At 35.9% G+C, this 19,892-nt stretch overlaps 1 protein-coding gene across 1 annotated transcript in view; it reads left to right on the top strand.

The window, feature by feature from the left end:
- Nucleotides 1-19,892, top strand: part of MCTP1 (multiple C2 and transmembrane domain containing 1) — a 557,082-nt gene that overhangs the window by 398,525 nt on the left and 138,665 nt on the right. The gene's annotated exons all lie outside the window — the stretch shown is intronic.

Here is a 19,892-nt window from a genome sequence, read left to right as displayed (position 1 = left end):
AGTGTAGGCACATCAGTTCAATACTTTGAGCCCTGTCCTCCTCTCAGGCCTTGTGCTGGACTTTCATTAATGTCTGAGCACATGGAACAAAGAGTGTGTACGTCCCTTTGTGTTGTGAGTTACCAGAAAGTTAGGCAGCCTGCTTCCCATAGACATGTTGTTGTCTCCTTAAAGAAAGCGACTGGCATCATCATTAAGTTTTAGAAAAGAAAATCTGCCTCTCTCAATATCCTTTTATTTAGCTCTTTCTCATGATAAATACATTGGAGTACTGTTAAGCAAACTTTGTTGTTGTTTTTCAGCATCATAGAGGCACTTTAATGTTAGTGAGGGGAAAAAAAAAATGATGTTGAGTTTATATGTGTATTTTATGCCATTACGTCCAGATTCTAGGGGGCCGTATAGCAGACACAGTAATATTCTACCGAGAGTGTCATCTGCCATCTTTGTTTCTCCCCTTTGTTTCATAGCTATTTATGGCATTTGCAAACAGAGAAACCCGTATATTATATCATTTGTTCAGGAACCTTCATTTTGGATATTTCAGCATTACAGTGTGTATGTAAGTCTTCACAATCTTCACCTGGCTTCTAGAGGTCTCTCCTGTACAATGAATCCAAGATGGTCGACTTTCCTCACAATTTCCTACTGATTGAAAAAATATGTATATCAGCCAGTGAAATTCTGAGAAACTTAGCTACACAGTACTTGAGTAATTTCACTGTACGGGAGTCGAAATTCACTGGGAAAGAAAGGTAGCGGTCTCTCTTTCAGCTGGTGGTCAGTTTCTAACAGACTCGATCCTGCGAAACAAGCTGAATGCAAGACGTTTTCAGCAAGGAGGGGCAGGGAGGCCATAATAAAGATAGGAAAAGGGGCTCCTGACACCCATGGAGAAAAAACAGGCCCCAAACTACAATGTGAATACATGTTATCAGGAATTTTGAGAAGAAGCAATATTATTAACGGTTTCATTGAAAAAAAGAAGCACTGGATTTCAGTCTGTTGAATGTCATTAAAACAGCAAATAACAACAACCAGCTTCATTGATCTGGACCTGAACTAGGAGTTCCAGGAGAATGGGGGCCCTGCCTTTTTCTCCTGGGACTCCAGCATCACCTGCAGAGGATCTAGCCCCTTAGTAGGCTCCCGGTGTAAATAACTGTCTAAATCAGTAGACCAATCAATGATCCAGTCAGTCTGAAATATTTTTCTAATGTGGAGAAACTTTGTTCAATGATGCCGTATAGATAAGAGTTTGCTCTAATAAAGCTAGTGATTAAATGATGATAGGCTTAGCTTAATACCTTTTAGTAATTTTTCCTAGACCTTATATTGGAATTCTAAATTATTTCATAATCCTCCATCCATCATCTCTTTTAACCTCAGATTAAATTCTAATATAAAAAACCCTTATATAATGACAACTAATATCTATCACAAATTTATGTGCCGAAACACTTTTCCAGGCACTACAGCATGAAAGTGCCTTTTGTGCATTAGTAAATTAAATATTCCCAGCAACCTTATTTGAAGTAGATACTGTTATTTTCCTGATTTGCAGAGGAAGAAGCTGAGGCACGGAAAAGTTAAGTACCTTGCCCAAAGCCACACAGATATTATTTCCTTTCCAAAAGAGCTTTTAAAATATGTACCTTGTAATCTTAACATCATAACGATTCAGGAAAAAAGAAAACACCGTGGTAGGATTTTTATTCATCTTCTAGATATTAAATGATGTACTTAAAAATGAAATGTTTCAAAGATCTTATTGCATAACCAGAGCCTTTTTAGGCCAGTTTATTGAAAAGAACTGCTTTCCATTAGGAGAGGCTATGAGCAGCACCCCATTGTTACAAACATATTGTTCCCATCATTCCCTGTTGATGGATCACGGGTCTATTATTATAATATTGGTTCCACTTGGCCCACTTTTTCATAAATGCAGCTGCCTCATGGAGCACATGCGTTAGTACCATTATGCTGCTTGGTTTTAGGCCCAGATCAGTAAACTTTATAATGTTTAAGTGCCTTTTTTTCTATCCTGTTTTCTTTTTCTTTTCTAAGTTAGCATCCAAAAGTAAATGTAGAGTAGTGAAATTTAAACAGAAAAACAGTCATTTTTGTCCTGATGTCAGTTAGAGTGGAGAGCAGGAGCAATGCAGGGGAAGAGCTGCCCTGCTCTCTTTTTGTGCTACTTGTGTGTTCTGTGGCAGGTTCAAAGCCGGCTGACACTATGAGAAATAGAAATCAGCCTGGAAGGTGATGGATGAAATATAAGCAGGCATGTGCCTGGGAATGTCCTTGTTGTTGTGTGCCATGAATTAGGTTTTTAAATTTTACTACGAATATTGTATGCTTAAGAGCAAACCCATACGTATGTGATGTGGAAGGCAGGGACGCTTGTCTTTGGGAATCATCTATTGTAGACGTGTAAATGTCTCATCAGTTGGGTTTAATTTTCATCAGGCTCTTGACCAGACATGTGTGTTCTTGTGGATGTCAGTGGATGCAACATGGGGGGAAAAAAAGAGTGCTCATTCTCTTTTTCAGTACTGTCATTTCTCACTGTAATGAGCACAAAAATAATTGGACAACTGAGCTATCAGTAAAAGGACACACTTCAGTGTGCGTCAGAGAATTATTTTACAGGACAAACTTTAATCTTTAAATGGGATTGTAGATAATTTGTGGTACCATCTGTCCATTTGGAATTGTTTTAGCCTTTTCTGTCGTTATACAGTAAGTGCCGCTGTGTTTAACATTAACATTTGATATTTTACACATTTAATTTCTGTTCTGCTGTGTGGTCCTTAGGGAACGGAGCGCTAGTGCTACATGAGAGAGACAAAGTATTGATCAGTTAACATTTCAGCTACATTTATGTATGTCGCAAAATTAATGAAAATGCCAGACAAAAATGTCAGAGTGCACAAAAAGGTAGAATTTAAATTTGGTAGTTTAATGAAAAGTTTAAGATGTGCATTATCAAAAATGTCCTCCTGCTTTTAAAGCACGATTCCTAACAGAATAACTAAAGGGAGACACATATTTTACTTAGAGGGACAATGAACATGAAATATGAAGGGATGTCAACTCCTCAAAGTACCTTGTGTTCCAAAACGGCATGTTTGAATGCTCAACCATTACTCATAAAATACATGTGTTTCTCTTCCTATCTGCAGAGCTACTGGCTTCACCCCTCCAGGCTGACCAGCCGGACGAGGCAGGCTTCCTACTGAGATTTCCCCCCCTTAGGTTTGTCTTGGTATCCAGGCATTCCTTTTGTGTCAAAACTGAGAATTCCCTCTAGAGCAATTCACTGAGGCCACTCTGGTTCATTACTCGTTCCTTTCTGGGTCCTTTTCAAATGCCTGGTTTTCCTTTGCTCCCAGATAATTTGAGCTCCACCTTCATTCAATCCCTGTTTTAGTAAAGGATCACACTTGGGACAGCAGCGACTCTGAGCAAAGCGGGGCCATTATGCAGCAAAAGAGAAAAACCAGAGATGATGTATGCAAAGAATGGCATGAGGCAGCTCTCTGTAGCCAAATGATAAAAAAATGAAATAAAATAAAATGGAGGAAGCACAAGCAAAGGAGGAACTGAACTTGCAAGGGCTATGTGGCTGGTATACAAGGACTGGAAGACAATAGGCTCCCCAGGAAACCATATCGAGCACTTCCTGTGTAGAAAGCCTGCTGCTATTAAACAGCATATGGATTTTTCTAAAAGTTATTACAAACAATAAGGACATTTTAAGTGGCCTTCATGTTCAGGGACTGGAAAGGGAGCATCACTTAAGAAGAAATATTAATGTGAAAACAAAGACACGTCCAGATCTCCCGTAGTTCAGATTCAAGTCTTAGCCTTCACTGAGCAATAGAGAGTGATTGTACTGGCTGTATGGGAGGTAACAACTTTGAATTTCAACAGAAATTTCCAGTTTCAATAATTTAAGAGGCATCAATAATACCACACCAACAAAATTATGCTTCAGGTCTGTAGCAATTTTCAAATGATTTTTATAGACGCTTTTGTTGTTGCTACAATTTTTTTTTTTTTAGTGCTAGCAGAAAAATTGGAAATGTTCCAGACATAATTTTTGTTTTCTCCCCGAAACAGCAAAACAGAAGGACCCCTAAAAACCATAGAAATAAGTACTAAAGTAAAATGATCTGTAACTGATGGTCCTATCCATATATTCTTGAATTTTCCTAGAATTATGTAAATTTAAACTTCCAAGACCTTTTGCCAACCCTTCTTTATGTATGCTTTCCCCTGATGTAAGTACTTACCAAGTTTATAAACAATACTTCTGATTTAGTTTATATAAATTTTAAAGGTACATTAAGCATTTCCTTCATAAATGTGTGAGAAAGAGAAAGCCTGTACAGAATTTCATTGCTTTCGAAGACTGTATATCTCCAAAGTTGCCTAAAATTCCTATTACAACATCAGAGACCATTGACACTTAGAAACTTCTAGTACTACACTTTTCAGTGAGTAGACTGCGTACCCAATTCATATGAACATGCTGGCACTTCAAGTTGGTGTTCAAAGTATACGTTTTTCCAAAATTTATCTAGATTCCATGGAAGGAAACTGTTTTCAAGCATTAGCTAATGAAAAAAGTAGGTTTTTTTAAAGTGATGCCTTTCAAAAGCATCGCATATAAATTCTAGCAGAGACCAGATTTTTGAAGTGAGTTGAATTTTAGGACTGATCACAATTAGCTAAAATCAAATATTAATAGGACAAAGCATTTTAACTAGATTTCTCTAATCCTTGAGGATGCTGCTCTAGTTCACTTTGTAGATCTATTTAAATGTATAATTCTTTTGTTTTATTTTTGTGGCTATTACATATACCAATGTAGCACTTCCTCAAATCAGCACCTAACTTTCTTTAAACGGTGCCAGTGCCCCTTTTTTGTTTATTTTAATAGATGTCAGTGAAAGGGCCTCCTGCTCTTTGGAGGTAGGTAATCACATAAGATGTAGAATCTACTACAGTTCAAAAAGCTAATTCCTCTTAGGTTTTATTTTGTATTTACAAGAGGAATTTAATTCTTAAAACACATCGCAAACCTTTTCTATCATTTCTACTCTCCTTTCTTTGTTCTCTAAAGCAGAAAGTTGTCAGATGTTATCATCTGGGGACATTCTGTGGGTGACTTGAAGAAAATGAAATTGTTTCACTTTTTTTTCAAGTACAGTGCAGTTGCACTGTATTATAATCAAACATAAAGCTCAAGTATCACCAGCATAACAATAATACCATACTGAATCTAGGAATTAGCCTCCTCGTGAATCTTACTGGTATGTGCAATGAAAGTTGGGATGACACCAGGCAGCCTTCTTGCATTACATATCTTGTAGTTGCAGCCTCAGAATCTTTATGTGATCCTTAAAAAATATGTTGCATGGTCCAGATTTTATGATTAAGTTGACTAAGGATTAAAAATGACAAAATAATGAAATTAGAGATGTTTCACTGTCTGTCCTCAGATTCCTAAACCAATATTCTTATTCTCCGAAGAAGTTTCCACCCTCCAGCTTCAATTTAAATTGTTGGGGACACACATTCTAAGCAACATAGCAAGGCATAGTTCTTTCCAAAATAATATTCTGTCAAATGTTTTGCAAAAGAGAAAGTGTAAATGAATAATTATGAAATTTATTTTAGTAAAATTTTGTAAACTAAGAATAATAGCTCTTCTGAAAGATTGTACATTGCCACAGAAATGCAGTCATTACCATACTTTAGACAGTGACTTAATTCTCCAAATGTTTTCATGCCCTTTTGTATGGGATAAATATTAAGAAGTAAGGAGTAGGATGCTTTCTATTGTCTGATTTTTCTATTTTGACCAGTTATGAAGATATAGCTTAGAATTATGGTGTATTCGAGTTAATTTAACAAGTGAGAAGCTAACCTGAAATGCTGTTAAGAAAGATTTTCATTGCCCCCTTCCTTGCCATCATTTTACCATGTTTTAACATTACAGGTAGAATGAATAGAGATGTAGGATCACTCTTGCCATGGTAGGTCTGTGAGTTAGGACTCTGCACTGCATCCACTATTTTGCTCTGATGACAGAGATCTGACCCTCAGCAAGTGGTAACATTAGAGATCAGTAACACTGAAGATGAAAGAGTGACCATTTCTCGCATTTGTACCAGTCATCAGCCACTGGCTCAAAGAGAAGTAATGAAGAGAAATTCAGAGAGGAGCTCACAAGGAAAGACGGAAATCACATCAAAGTGTAAACAGATATTTGGGTAAAAATGAAAGGCAACCCTGATTTTAAGGATGAGGAAAAGGATTTTACAGACAAAACTTGGCTTTTCTTTTGTTTTAAATCAGCATTTCTCGACAGTTTTCCATATTCACTCCCCTAAGGAGAAGCTTTTCATTTAATTTAATGAGAGAAATGAAATACTAAGAAATAAGATTTTCTCAGGGAGTGTTGAGCTTTGGGGGCCACAAATCACTGTGATATGCAAGATTCTCTGTGCTGTCCCCTAAGAACCAATTTTTGCCCCCTTGGGTGCCATCTCAACCCCATTGAGAATGCAATGCTCTAGAGGAGGTTTAATGTGAGTTTAACTATGTTTACATTCATGCTCTTGGTGGTAAAGTCTAGTTTAGAATTTCTGTAGTTTGCATACAATGCAAATGATTCCCATAGATAATCAGTCTGAGGAAAGAGAATTTGTGATGTTTACACAAAATTATTGACTATATTGGAGTCCAATGAAAGGAGAAGTTTTGTCTGGCTTCATAGAGACTGAAGAATTACATTTTCTCCCTATGAAACCCCATATGGGAGCTTTCTGCTCTACACCAGTTCCAAGGGTGCATTGTAGTGCTTCCCTGAAAAGGAGAAGTGAGGTGAACGTTAATTCTGGGCTAAGTAATATCTCCATCATTATGAGGGTTAGATGGGTTTTGTCCATACATTGTACTATATTTATGACTAATAGATAATCTTTATATTCCTAAATGGATATCATTATGTCAGAGATATAAAAAGAACACTTCATTAGACTTGATTACCTATCAGATCTTCACGGGAAGGGAAGGCAAAGGGGTTGTGGAATAGAAAAGTCATTTTAAACAGTGAGGATACATGTTCTACTGGCTATTCTGCATGGCTGATCACTCAGTTCCTCATAGGAATCAAACAACTTTTACTGTTGTAATTTGTCAATAATAAGTAAACATATGATGTTTTATATCCCACTTAGCTATATAAAAATAATTCTACTGCATTTTCCATAGTTAGCAATTTCTAGAGTTTCTGCCAAGCCGACTTCAGGCAATGCTTACGTGTTTGAAACAAGAATATATCATCCAATTTTATTATAAAATGTTGGTGAATTAAGTACTGTTTTCCTTAGTCAATCAGAGAAATCCTTTGGATTTAATTTAAAATAAGAGATTGCTAAAGTTGCAAGTAGTCCATGAGTTACCTACAAATTATTATACTGAGGTTGTATAAAAGAGGTGTTATTATATATTTTGAAGTGATATGAGTGAAGGAGAAAAATAAAATATAAATGTGGAAGTTCAGAAAGCTGAGGTCTCTTTCTCTAGTTAGGTAGAAATGTTGAAAACTTACCTGGATTTGTTTAAATTATTGTATATAGATCTTGGTTCTTCCATTGCATGAGACTATTACATGCCCCAACCAGGAGGCTGGTATTTTTAGGAGAGACCTTTAACCTAGGTTCTGTTGGTCTGGATGTGCACTATTTCCTTCATTTTTTCGATTCTCAGAATATGAGCCTCCTACCACAGTTTTATTTCTAAGTCCTATCTTGGTTGATGTGTAATTAAAACTTTTTATTTTTTCATATAGACTCAAAAACCTCCAGGCAAGATGCATCTGTTTTGTAAGACAGTTCCTTTGACCCTGGGACACATTGCCCTGTAGTGACAATTTGGGGGCCACAAATCATTGTGATGTCTAATGTCATAAGTAATGACAGAGAACCATTCCCAGAGCCTGTCAGTCCTAGAGTACTAGCTGTAGAATGGAAATGTCGTATGTAGGAAGTAGATTAGAGTGCCGTCACGGCTTGGTGTTGAAAACGCCGAGAACCACACCCACCCCAATCCTAGCTTCAGATAGACCATCTTCCTCATGGCAAAGGTAAGGGACCCACAGAAGTGGAGACTGTATAGGCTTTTAAGTGTGGCAATGAAGTCATAGAGTGTTATGGTTAGAAGGGAGCTTAGAGATAATTTTATGGTGGAGGAAATTAAAGTGTTACAAGGGAAAGCGACTTACTGAGGCATTTACTCTCCTCCCCCAATTGTTGGTAATGAATGTTTCAAAGACAGCAGCATTGAGAAGAGAGAAAGGAAGAGAATGAGAAAGAGAGAATCTTTATCATGAAGTTTGTAAGTTGTTGTCCTTAATTAAGGAAAACCAAGTGTGAGACATTGTTCTGTAGAGTTCTAAAAGTGTAAAATTAGGCTCCAAATTCTTGGTATGTCTTATTAAGAAATGTGTTGACCTGAAAGGGCTGGAATTGCCCACTCAAAATAGTAAATCTTTCCTTGCTTTGCTTAGTATTATTCCTGCAGTTCATGTAATAAGTGCATATTTTGTCTTTTGATATACTTCTCTACTAGTTGCGATCACATCACATTACAGCTCCCCCAAACACTGCAGAGATGTGTGTATAGTAATAGAGAATACAAAAAGTTCACTGTGTATTTGAGGGAGGTGCATTTTAGACAAGCAAAGAAATGTCATTTGGCCTCTAAGTAGTATAAATTACTCATTCCCAAAAGTAAATGTAGACTCTTTAAGACTATACTTCCCAGATTTTAAACATATACTATATCGTGAGTTGCTTAAACAGTTTAAACCATCTATATTGATCCATATCGATTTAATGGTAGGAGATCAACCTGTCCATGCCCGAATTTCCATTAGACTAAATAAATGCCAGGAAAAAAAGTGTACGTATTGTGAATTACCTAGGAAAAGTGGTGATTTAATTTCATTGGTTTGCTCCAATCCTAAATTTCCTTTAAAATAACATAGATTCAAAATTCTTCTAGCATATAATTAAGCAATAAAATGAAATATTATATTCCTTTACAAAGTGTTGGAAGTACTGAATTAATAATAATCTGGGCATATTTTAAGATACTGTTATTCATAGAATTTGTAGGGTGTTGCCCACTTGTTATATAAATTATGTGAGGTATAGTTTGCTATAAAGTTGGTCCACCAATTTATTGCTATTGTAGTTACTCAAGTGAAGAAAGCTAAATTAAATCATCTATATGAAATGCTTTGAAGTTCTTAAGTATGAGGGATCTTGGATCATTTAGGCTTGAATAACATACAGGACCTCAACAATACAGGGTTTTGTTCCTGAGAGCTATGTAATCTTCAAAATTTGTATCAGTCTTTAAAAAATGATTTAACTTAAAATCATTATTTGAACATATCCTGTACTGGACCTAAGAAAGGAAGATATATCGCAAGGAAAAATTTCTCATGGGTATTTGCTAAAAATGCACAGCTCCTCCTCCAAAAGTATGTGGGAAGCATAATAATACCCAAGTTCAATTTCTAATAGACTAGAATGTTTAACCTAAGTTTAAGGAACTAGGAAAAAACTAGATCATAAAATGAAAAATGCCATTTTTTCAGTATTTTTAATCCGTCACTAGAACCAGTGACAGGAGATAAATTCAGGCTGTTCTGCTTGAGATGCATTTCAGTTCCATTAACAGATCTTCCCCGTTTTCATGCACACTCAATAAAGCTGTGTTGAATGACTGACTCAGATGACTTTAGCAGCAAAACTGGAAGTTAAAGCTGTAATATTGTAACCGAAACCCCCAACAGTAGTATCAGATGAAGCTAAGAATAAATGTAGTATATCAGGCTTCATAAAAGGGTGAATGTGGGATACATTTATGCCCTCCTCTATCTACTGTGAGATTCATACATAAGATTCACACTCATTATTCTCGTCATCTTAATGAGATCAGTGTGGGAACATTTCTCTCCTCTCCCTTTTGACTGTCAGAAATGGGGCACTCCATTTTTCCTCCTTCCTCTCTCCACTTTTAAGGGACTAGTTACATTTTCTTGGAAGGCTAGAAATGTTAACTGGCAGCCCCAGAGTATCACGCAGAAAGGCTGAAGGACTCTAGGTAGAGACCACGAGTTGATCTCTCTCGCTTTTTTTCTATTCTTTTTTCCTCCTACATGCACTTCCTTGCTTTCAGACTTTTAGCGTCTACCCTATTCCCCAGAGCAGGGGTGGGGGTGGGAGGGTCCCTTGGAAAAGAAAGGAAAAGATCCTTTCTCCATGTGGAGGAAATTAGGGTACCTGAGTATTATCTCTATTTGCGACCCTCCTTCTCATTGAATCTATTGCCCTGATTAACTTTGCACAGTCTTCCTAAAGCAACTCTGAACATAATCGGTTCGTGTGTCCCAGCTAGACGTATGTCCAGCCTTGAACTAAAAAAGAATGGGCAAGGCACCAACTTCTAATGCATCTTGTCCTCAAATAAATTTTCAGATCTGTCAAGAAACATTCACTTTTTATAATTAAAGTTGCTAGGAGAGATTTTTAACATGTTTTTAGACCATGGGTTCCCTTCATCCTTAAGGACAAGAAAACAAGAACTTATGAAAATATTATTCAAGCTGTCTAGGCTATTGATTATTAATTTATATTATAACCACACTGGTTTGGGTACTGCTTTCCTTAAGAGGAACTCGGATTCCCTTTAACATGATTGAAGAATTTTAAAGTAGGCATTTTTAATATTTGCAGCCCTCTTAATTATAACTTGTTTAATGTACCACTGTTAGCACAGGGATTATGAGTTAATAAAAATGTCATAGTATTAGTGAGTAAAACACTGTGTAATTTTCCCCAGGTAATAATTAACAGCATAAGGCTATATTAACAATAGTCTTAGAGAACAGTCCCTAAATGTATTTGATTCTCTTCTTTTAAAAAGTAATTTTATACTGAAATTCAGTAATAAAATATTGGAGGGATTTAGTTAAGCTAGTTACCCTAAACTTCTTAGGTGCACAAATCTTTTCAAGTGATTTGCATTATATTGCTGTGTTTAACATCATCCTATTTTAAAGTCAATCTGAAAGTTTGAACTGTTAGCTTAAAGTTCACCAGAGCAACCTTATTGAGATTCATAAAGAGTTTATTTACCTCATCACAATATTTGTTAAAACAGTTGAAAAAATAAAATTAATAAGCCATGAGGTCATTATTACATAATGTTTTTGCTCACATGGATAAATGGGTTTCTTTTTCTCTCTTTCTTTTTAAATAATGTCTCTCTGGCTTTGTTCCGTGGTTGCAGCAGACTGTTAGTATGTATCTTTATACCATCAGAATGAGTGAGATATATCTGTGTAAATTATTGATTCACTTGAGCCTGCCTCTGTAATTCAGGGCTGAAAACTCTGGCAGCTTATCTAGTAGAATGATATAACTAGGAAACCGAAGTTACCTACCACAGCAACAATTGCCAGTTGGGGGGTCAAATGCCCTTTTACCTTTATACCTGAACACCTGCAAATTGAGCTGTATCCCATTCAGATTTTAAGAACAGGCCCATTGTCACAGGAAGTAGAGTTTGTTTCTTGGAGAAAATTATGCCAGTTCTAGTTCTGAATGAAAGACGAGGCTTTTATTACTCAAGGGATATTAGGGCTGACTGCTTTTTTGAGAAAACAAATTTGCTGTAACTTTATCTGTAATTTAGTCCTGAATGGGTGCAAATAGACTGCACATTGTATGGTGCAGAAGGAAGAAAATAGGGGTTTGTTAAAGCCATACAAGGGCTATGTAACCACTATATTTCCGAGGGAAGTCTTATCAGAGTTGCAGGTTATAGAGGGGGAATATTTTGGTTACAGCCTTAGCATCAAGCACCTGTTTTGAATTTTAGTTTAGAATGACTCTGGAAAAGAAAGTTTTTGTCTAAAATTATGGATGATGAAGTTGCCCTTTCCTGAAAGTTGCTGTACAGGCTGACTTTGACTTTGAGACTGGCCCCCTACCCCCTAGAAACTTCAGAAATCATTATAATCACTCCTGACTGAGGTTGAACGCTAGACTCAGACCTAGGTGGTGTGTTGACTTTTCACTTTTATAAGCAGATTAGATTTATAGCATAAAAAATAAATAAATTTTAAAATAAAATTAAAAAACAAATAGCATGCAATATTCTTCACATAAGAGGCTGATTTAAGCTTTGTCAACACTGAGAACAAGATGGATATTTTGAGTAAGGGACAAGACAAAACACACCTGGGCCGGTGAACCCCCAGGTCACACAAGTGTGCAGACTAATGCAAGATGCGTGATTTAGAATATCTCACCCCTCAGGCTGGTCACCCACACCTTAGTCAGCAAGCTCAGTAGTTGTCATAGAAACTCTCCTTTATACAGTGTTAGAGTTGATCACTGTCATGGAACCAGACTAGGTAATCAAACATCTTAGCCATATGCTCGTTCTGAGCTCCAACCTAGTCAATTAGCACATTTTCTATTAAAAACTTAGTTGTAATAGGTCTTCATTAGCTAGCAGTTGCCATAATTGAACAGTTACTCAATTATGTCCATCCCCCAACCTCATTTTCACTTCTTTTTTTGTGTCCAACTAAGAATATATCCAAGAGCATTCATGACCCCCACCTCAAACAAACTATTAGAAGGGTAAGCCAGGGTTTAATACTTTATTTTTCTTATGTTTCTATGTTTTGGCATATATAATTAGGCCCTTGAGTTCTTCCTTTTTCTGTGTATTTCAGAATTTCCAGTGGTTTTCACTGAGTAGGGAAAGGAGATGTCTGCTGGAAAGGCCCACTGTACGATAATGTCTCTAGGATGTGACAATCTTTTTACCCTTAAATCCACCCCTTCTTTCACCATTTTCCGTTCTCCCCATCAGATACCCATCCAGGCACATCATTATCCTGACATCACTCCCCATTATCTGCATTATGGTCCCTGCTACCGTCTGCCTGTGTCTGGCATTATCGTGTCCCTGAAATTCACCGTGTCGTGTATCATCTGATGATCAAGCCTATTGTCTAGGAGAGGGAATGGGTCACCCCCAGATAACATATGTGCGTTTTATCACTGGCCTTATGGAAAGTATTTCTGATGTGCTTAGACATCCAAGCCCTTACTTACAAGCAGGGGTAAAATGTTGTAACTGAGTTATCAGAGAGCAGGGAGGGAATTCGAGTGGCCCTTGGATAGCACCATACAGGACATTTCTGGCCCCAGCAACTCACACAGATGCTCTTCTTGGTTGGAAAGAATTGTACCTCTTCCATCATTATAAAATTATGAATGTGAAAAGAATCAATCATAAAGGTTTTCTAAGCTTGGGATCCTCATTGTGCTTCCCTCTGTGTAATACAAAATAAACAAAAGCAGGAATGTAATAAACAACACTTCACTTAAGAAACATAGAGTTTAAATGTCCCTGCATAATGAAACATCAGAGCTGCAGATGTTCAGCCAGTGGAAAGGCACATGAAAAGGATAGACTCAAAGTCTACTGGACTTCTGCTTCTGTCCATTTTCTGGAATACAGAAGTGTTCTTTCTAATGCATCCATCCTTCCTGACCAGGTCTTTGCGATTTAGACTTGTATGCTGGACTCAATGTAAGATGGTAAATTGTTTCAAGGATGACAGATTACACATCTGGTTTCTTCTCCCCACAACCCCCATGTTCACCTTTATAACAATTTTTTTTCAAAAAGTAATGTGGTTTAAAAATCATTTTAAGTTGCCCAACATAAATGATAAAATCAAATATTGGATTCACAAACAATAGCCTTTATTGGTTTGTGACAAGTGATCCATCTTTTTGCATTAGTGCAGCTTTCTGAACCAGATTATTTTTCATAATTGATAATTTGTGAGTCATATATTTGTTATCTGTTCTTTTATGGCTTTGAAAATAGTGAACGATGCCAAAGATCACTGTGCTTTTATAAAGAAAATTATTTTAGTGTAGTTTATTGGCTGGCATTTTCTGAAAGTATGTTACCAATAAGTTTTGCAGAGAAAGTAACAAAGATAAAAGTAACATTCCTTGCTAGAAGGAGGCCTGATAGGTCTAGAATTCATATTGATAATGTGAATTTAGTTTTAGAATTTATTCATGTTTAGCATGAGAACAATGAATATACATAAATAAGAAAAAATGTCAAATTTCTGCAGAGAGAAAATATTTTGTTGCATATATAAGCAATTTTCCCAATACAAAATCCACATTAAAACAATACACAAACACTGTTAAAAAAAAAAAAAGGAAAAGCTACCTTGCTATGTGCATTGCGATTATAACAACAGAATAATGATACTTCTTCTTGTGATCAATAATTTCAGTTGATTTTGATAGATAGCCTTAGGAAAAGTGTCCACCATAATACAATTTTTATTATTCAGCCTTATATTTTTGTTCCTAAAACCTTCATAAGCACAATGGAAAATTCTTATCCAGTATTATGGTTAATAAATATGTTATGATAGAATTAGAGTTCTACATATGAATTTATTTGCCCCAGGTAAATAATAATACGGCCTTTGAAATCCATTTTGCCTAACAGGGCAATATTAAAAACTTTTTCTTACCCTTAATTAATAATTCTCTCACACAACCTGAACATATTCACTAATTCTGTTCACAATTATACTGACTGACAAAGTATAAATCAGTTGGAAAAGTAACAACCCAATTTACTGAGGACTAATATGGTTAGCTGAATTAAATTTTAATTTCACAGAAAACTTGTTATGAATCTGCTTTTAGAAATTACATGGTTCATCTTCAATCTTTACTAAAATTTCTCCTGAACAATTTAATTATAGAGAACTATTTCTAATAAAAAGATTATATACTTAATTAAAATAAAATTGAGATCATTTCATCATTACATAATTATATTATGATTATATACAATTAAATACCATATATAAAACATTTACTCTTCAGGAGACACTAATAGTGGGGAAAAAAAACACCTGTATGTTAATGTCCTCATCACTTCCACCTTTAAAGTTATAGGTTCTATTACACACATTTATTACATCATCTAATTGCTTAAAATTCATATTTTAGTTGGGGGGAGATGCTGACCAATATACAGTTGGCTATAAATCAGGATAAACTAGCACACTCATTACTATCACAATGCCTTTTCTTAGGTGATTTTGTTATAGCTGAACTCTCATTATTAGAATTTCAACTAAGATTATCACTTCTAAATATGCCAAAGATATATTATAATTAAAATTTTATTATTTAATACCAAAATCCAATTATGAAGAATAGTCTTCCTTCCTCAACCTGAATATGCTCTAAATTGTGTTTTTTAAAATTGAGGATGTGTGGAACATCTTTATCAGATGGCCAAGCAGAATGTTTGAACTATATAAATAGCAGTGTTAAAAATGATAGCTTTTCCTTTATGCATCTCTTAGAAAATGTTGACAGTGTTATTTAGCGTCTGTAACAGTATAGGAAGAATTTGCTCTACCTTTTCAGATGTTTCGTTGGCCTCGTTTATGGTGTGTGCGGTGATAGTGGGGTATGTTTATTTGTACATATGGTGTGACAGATTGTTGATGTGTTTTAACCATAATATATTATTCAGTTTTGAAACCTACTCTCTTTAGAGTTGGAATTTCTCTATGGTTGCAGGGAAAATGCATTTCTAATAACTTGTCTTACAGTATTGAAGATCTGCATTTTATTTTTTTTCCTGACTATCCCTTTTATATTTTGTTTTTCTTTTATATTTTCTAATTGGACAATAATTGCTTTACAATGTTTTGTTGGTTTCTATCATACAACAATGCAAAGCAGTCATAACTATATATATATTCCCTCCCTCTTGAGCCTCCCTCACCTATCCCACTGGATCTGCATTTTAAACATCACTCTCCATATTTCAGAAAATGTGACTTGCTATATAAATTACCAAAATTCAGTATTAATTTGATATTTTTCCAGTGAAAAATCAGATTACTTTATTGTTATTGTTATTCCAGCTGAGCTTTATTATAAACCAAAGTATTTGATATTTTCTTAAAGAAGAAATGCAGTTTGAAATATACATGCCCTTTAAATCACTCTAAATATTTAAAGTAGATAGTTTTGACCAATGGATTTTGAAAGCTGTATAAAGTCTGGGGGAAAGTATTGGGTTGTTCACAAGTTTGTTTGGGTTTTCCATAACATCTTACATCAATAATGTAAACTGTCCCTTCTCCTCATGAGATATGTTCAAATCATGGAAACTAATTCCAAATTTTGTGATTGATCGCTCTACCCAAAACAATTGAATTTATCAATATAGATTCCCTGTGGAATTCTGTAGACTGTAGAGCTTCAGTATACATTCAGAGGTATTAGAATACATTATTGAAACAGAACTTTTTCCCAGCAGAAAAGTAATTTACATTTTTCAGAAGATAAACCTCTAGAAGAAAATAAGTAGGAAATAATAGGGAACTCTAAAACTGGAGTGTAGTTTTAGATCAAAAACTATCCATACATATCCCAATGTGTGTTATGAAACCTGTGCATGAAGAATGAGGGTTATCTACTCGTCAGTAAACGCCTGATAAAACATTGTTTATCTCTGTTCCCCACCACTCCAATTGTCTTGTATGTCATTCTGCAGTTTGGCCTGTAGAGAGCAATCTTGTACCACTAAAGCTCTCCATTACCATTTATTTAGGCTGGAGAAGCTTACAGCCTTACAGATCTGTTCAATGTAAGCAGAGTTATTTGCATAAATTCCAGACTTTGATGATGGTCTGTGGCCTGCAGATTATTTATGCAGTTGTTTGGCCTTGAAGTTCACAAAAATGCTCAGAGGTGACTTTACTTTGCATTGTGACCCCGTGTAGGTGGGAGCCAGCCAAATGGTTGGGTGGATAACGTCAAAGTGTGAGGCCTCTTGTCTGAAACGTAATGCTTTGTTTCTCATACAGCCCTTCAGATAAAAAAGAAATCCGCCATTATCTAAAATATAGAATAATATTTTATCACCTATGTAGCAAAGATGACCAAAAAAAAAAAGTTCTGAAGTCTCACATGCAATGAGGCGATTGGAAACATTTGTCAGTTTAGACCTGTTTAATCTTATTTCAATTAAGAACAGTTAAAACCCAGAAGGGCTGGCATTATTCTTGTGGCTTCTTATTTTTACAAAAATACTACCAAGTGCTGCTATGTGCATATTTTTTTAAATATGAAGAAGTATCAGTTCCTTCCCTTTTTTCTCAGCTGTGTTTTGGAATAATTAACAGCAGTGTATTAATTCAAACAGTTGCAGAGCATGTGTTCCATACCACAATGTACCTTTACTTCTAATTCATGGGTTGAAAACAGTACATGATGCTTTTAGAAGTATAACTTTTAATTTATTTCAGGAAAAATACTTTTTTCCCGCTCATAGATATATGTGCCCAATTTTGAACTGCTTTCATTCCTTCGTTGCTTCCTTCCTCACATTGACTGAGCACCGGCTCAGTGTCCAGGCTCTGTTCCACACTGGGATTCCAGACTGGTTAGGACCTGACTGTGAAAACACTTATGTTTTGTTAAAGTCATATTTGAGAAGAACGGATTGTAATTACACTAAGATCTTATTAATATAGTTTAAATTTAGGGAATTTTGAAATGTCACACCTGTGAATGTTTAATTCCATGATTTTTTGTGGAGTTAACAAAAATTTATAAACCCTCATTTCTACGTATATTCCTTTCAAGGAACTCATTGGGTTTTAGAGAATGGAACTTGGTTTATTTCAGGGATGGTGGCTCAGTCAGTAAAGAGTCTGCCTGCAATGCAGGAGACAGGGCTTCAGTCCCTGGGTTGGGAAGATCATCTGTAGGAGGGCATGGCAACCCACTCCAGTATTCTTACCTGGAGAATCCCTTGGACAGAGGAGGCTGGTGGGCTACAGTCCCTGGCGTCACATAGAGTCAGACACAACTGAACGACTAACACTTTAACATTTTTTGAACAAATTATTTCTGAATGATTATATTTCCTAAAATGGAATATTATGCTTAGGTAAGAGAGAAACCAACCTTTGTCACATGATTCACATATATCAGCATATTTCAAAATCCGAGTGTTTTAAGTTTCAGCTGTTGACCAAATTGGCAATACAGTGCATCTTATTTTGCAAAAACTGCTCCATAGTCCTAAAAACTGTATGTCATCAATTACCACCTTTGTTCATAAAACTTCCACTAAGGTTTGAAATTAATCCAGTTATCAGAAACGTATGGCTGCAATTGCCTTTTGGACCTGGCATACCTACTTTCTGTAATACTTGCAGAGGTTACTGAGTGTGGTTTCAGGAACAAGGAGAGTGTATTGTTTGTGAGGAGTAGCCTTTGATTCCTGGATCTGTGGTTGTTAGCTCTGCATCTGGTTCACAACAGATATTCACATCTTGAGTGGTTAAATAGAGAAGTCGCTTTTCTCAGAGGGTAACCTCACAGCTGGGTGTGGGCAGACAAGCTAAGAAAGAAGTCACTTGAGTAGCTAAGAAGTTTTGAACAGGCTGGTGAAACTGGGGCAAGAAAACTGACTTTAATATGATAGGGAGGCTTCTTCATTTCTTAACACTATACATTTTATTTTGAATCCTTTATTTTTCTAAGACTTTCTGATTACAAGATGGGGTTAGCAGATATAAACTATTATATAGAGGATAGATAAACCACAAGGTCCTACTGCACAGCACAGTTAGCTATCTTCAATATCCTGCAATCAGCCTAATGCAAAAGAGTGTTAAAGATTATATATATATATATATGTACAACTGAGTTACTTTGCTGTACGCCAGAAACTAACTTTATACATCAACTATACTTCAATAAAAAAAATACATTTGAAAAAAGATACAATAATGGATTCCTTTATTAAGTGTAGTTGATTTGCACATTGGTTTTAATCAGGTTCAGATACAGTATTAAGTCATTATTTTCTAGTATACGCTTTTTAACTCTGGAAATGTTCTGTTACCTACAAGCAGATCATCTGACAGCCCTTTTCTCCACCTGCTGACTACTCCTCCCCAATCAAAGCTTAGGCTAGGATACCAAATAGATAAAAGGACCTGCAGTTTCAAGGGATCAGTTCTTATCTGAGCTAAATGAGGCTGAAGATTCAGATGAAAATAGAAGAGTCAAAAAAAACAGGTGCTTGAACAGGTGGGTTTGTGATCTTTTGCCATTACACTGGTTCTCATAGTCTTAGAATAATCACAGCAAGCAACAGAGCTCCCTCTGTTACAGAGGAATCTGGGGCATCCTCACTCCAGAGCTTGACCCTAAGAGGTGACGAACTTGACTTGGTGGAAAGGACATTTTCCTCTGTCTAATTTACCCACCTCAATATATATACAAATACACACATTCCTTTCTCTTCATACACCAATAAAGATTTTTTTTTTTATACCCAGAGTTTCTTCCCCATGCGTGGGAGAAGACACAAAGCAAAGACTCCATCTCTTTTCTTTGTCAAACCCCAGAGATCCAGTTTCCAGAGGAATTAAATGGATACACATCTCAGAACTAAGGGGAACACATTAGGGATTTTGATCTTTTTTTTTTTTTTTTCTTTTTAGGGAAAAAGCAACAAATTACATACAAAGAAATTTTGACCTTTTAGTTCTTCATTTTTTCAGGAGATGTGAAAATACCCTTAGAACAGAAACAGAAGATAGAAAAAGAGTCAGAGTAACGTATACACAATACTATATTTAAAATAGATAACCGGTAAGGACCACAGGGAACTACACCCAACATTTTTTTAAAAAC

Source organism: Budorcas taxicolor, chromosome 7, assembly GCF_023091745.1.
Source record: "Budorcas taxicolor isolate Tak-1 chromosome 7, Takin1.1, whole genome shotgun sequence".
NCBI classification, from domain to species: Eukaryota; Metazoa; Chordata; class Mammalia; order Artiodactyla; family Bovidae; genus Budorcas; species Budorcas taxicolor.
The sequence above is the reverse complement of the archived record's forward strand: the minus strand, read 5'-3'. Positions and strand labels throughout refer to the sequence as shown.